Source organism: Mesitornis unicolor, unplaced genomic scaffold, assembly GCF_000695765.1.
Source record: "Mesitornis unicolor isolate BGI_N332 unplaced genomic scaffold, ASM69576v1 scaffold9703, whole genome shotgun sequence".
Classification (NCBI taxonomy): Eukaryota; Metazoa; Chordata; class Aves; order Mesitornithiformes; family Mesitornithidae; genus Mesitornis; species Mesitornis unicolor.
Window position 1 is genome coordinate 35,819 of NW_010175331.1, and position 2,094 is coordinate 37,912.

Genomic DNA, 2,094 nt, shown 5'->3' on the forward strand with positions numbered 1-2,094 from the left:
GATGATTTCGGCTGCTGGCTTGCGATCTTCCCATCTTTCTTCTCCCTCTCTTCCCACAGTTTCGTTTTGTTTTCTCTGGCATGGGAACTGGGCCACTGCGAGGAGGATGGGGATGGGATGGCAGCAGAAAATAGTTACTTTCTTGGAAAAAAAAACGTGTGAAATCCAACACAGTGGCGTGTTCGTGTCCACGGCGTTGGAAGTGGCAGGGGGGGTGGCATGTAGGCAAGTGCTATCGCAGGGGTGGGCAGCACAAAGGGCAGGAAGAAAATAAATATATATGAGAAAGGTAGAAAAACATCCCCCCTTTCACTTCATGCGTCCAACCTGGGCTGTTAATGAGGCTTTTAATAGAAAAGTGGGCCAAGCTCCTTTTGAAATTTCACACAGACTTCCCCTCTCAGATCTGCCTGTTTTCCAGAGCTAGAATGCAGCAGGGATCACTATGGCTTTAGGGACCTCATGCCCAGCACAGACACCGTATCTGGGTCTTCTCAGGGTGGAGTATTGGGACCCACGGTCCCATGCACAAAATCAGCCTTGCTATGGGGAAAAGCGAGGTAGGAAGAGGCTTCCTATCGGAGCTGTGAGTGGGAGAAGATCAAAGGTACAGCCCCTGGGTCTGAGCCAGCTTGCTGGGCTTTTCCTGCACCCACTGAAGCTCCAGGTGGCTCCTGCTTTGGTGCAGAGTTTTGGGAATTGGGCTCCATGGGGCTGCAGAGGCTGTGATGGCAAGGAGCAGGAGGTGGCAGGGGCAGGGGTGGCAAGAGCTGCGTGGACCCTCGTGTAGTTGAAGCTGAGCCCTCAGCAGCCAAGACTACCAGGGGATGGACATGACATGTCTTGCTGTCTAGCTATGACAAGCCTTCCGTTGATGCAACATGGGGTTTTGGCTTTTCAGAACCCAGTCCCAGCTCACTGTGCTGAAATACATGCCTTCGCCCCTCGCTGGCTCCTGCCTGCACAGTGTCTTGTTCCTCATTCCGGCTGGAGCAGGAGGGGCCCCTCCGTCTGCCTGTCCCCAGCCTGTTCTGCCCCACGTGTTGCTCTGGGTCTGGTTTTATGCTCATCAGGCTTCACTCAATGCAAGCTGGCGCTGCAGAAACCAAGATGCTGGTGTTGGGATGATGTCTCAGGAAAGACAGAAATGAAACGGCTCTCAGGCACAAGCAAAGCGTATAAGCCGCAAAGATCAGGCCAGCAATTGCTTGAATTCAGTACCCTTGTACAAAATCTGCAGCTGTTTCAGGAACTGCCACTACTCAAGGGAAGCTCTTTTCTCCCCTCTTCCTTAGCAGCTGGGCTAAGCTGTGCTCCAGGGAAACCCTCTCCCTGCCCAGCTCCTCCTTGTTCAGGGCCTCCTGCCCTAATGCAGAAAGGTGGCTGCCAGCAGCAGGCAGTGAAGAGGGGGCAGGAATCAGACAGGCCCTGGGGATGGAAAAAGCAGTGTGAGAGGTCTGAGCTTGGCGTGCAAGGGCAAGGCTGCCAGGGGGCATTAATCTGAATTCAGAGGCAGGTGAAGGACTGAGACAGCCATGTGGTGCTTAGTGCCTCATGGATGTGGATGCTCAACAGGCAGTTTGTGAAAGCTGAGTTTGGCCAGGGGCTGTAGCTGTGCCCAGGGAGTGTTAGGAAGGTTGATTTAAGTCCTGGATCAAACTTCGTCTGTGCCAAAGTGTAGGTGTTGAACTGCATGAAAGAGAAGAGAGCTGCTTTCTCATCTCTTTTCTGTTTTTTCTTTTGAGCTATTTATTTTTTTTAAATAGGTCAGGGTAGCTGTAGGAACAAGATTAGCATGAGCGGTGGCACTACGCTGGCCACAGTAATAGCAGAGGAACAAAGAAACAGTGGGAGGTCTGTGTCCTTGTGCTGCAGAGAACAGCCAGGTCAGCAGGCACGTTCAGGAGCCATTCGTGACCCTGAGCAACACCGCACAGATACAGACCACTTGTGGGGTGGGTGGGAGGGGAGGTCACGAGGTGCTGCTGCCTTCTGGCTCAACCTGGGCTGGTTGGGATCAGGCTGGGCTGGGATACTGAGGAGGGGGATGCAAAACTGGCAGGGCCACAGTGGGGTCTCTGGGGGGAGGCCGGG

At 53.6% G+C, this 2,094-nt stretch overlaps 1 protein-coding gene across 1 annotated transcript in view; it reads left to right on the forward strand.

Annotated features, from left to right (window-relative positions):
* Window positions 1–2,094, forward strand: part of PVRL1 (poliovirus receptor-related 1 (herpesvirus entry mediator C)) — a gene marked incomplete at its 5' end in the record, with an annotated part of 15,228 nt that overhangs the window by 12,164 nt on the left and 970 nt on the right. The window lies entirely within an intron of this gene.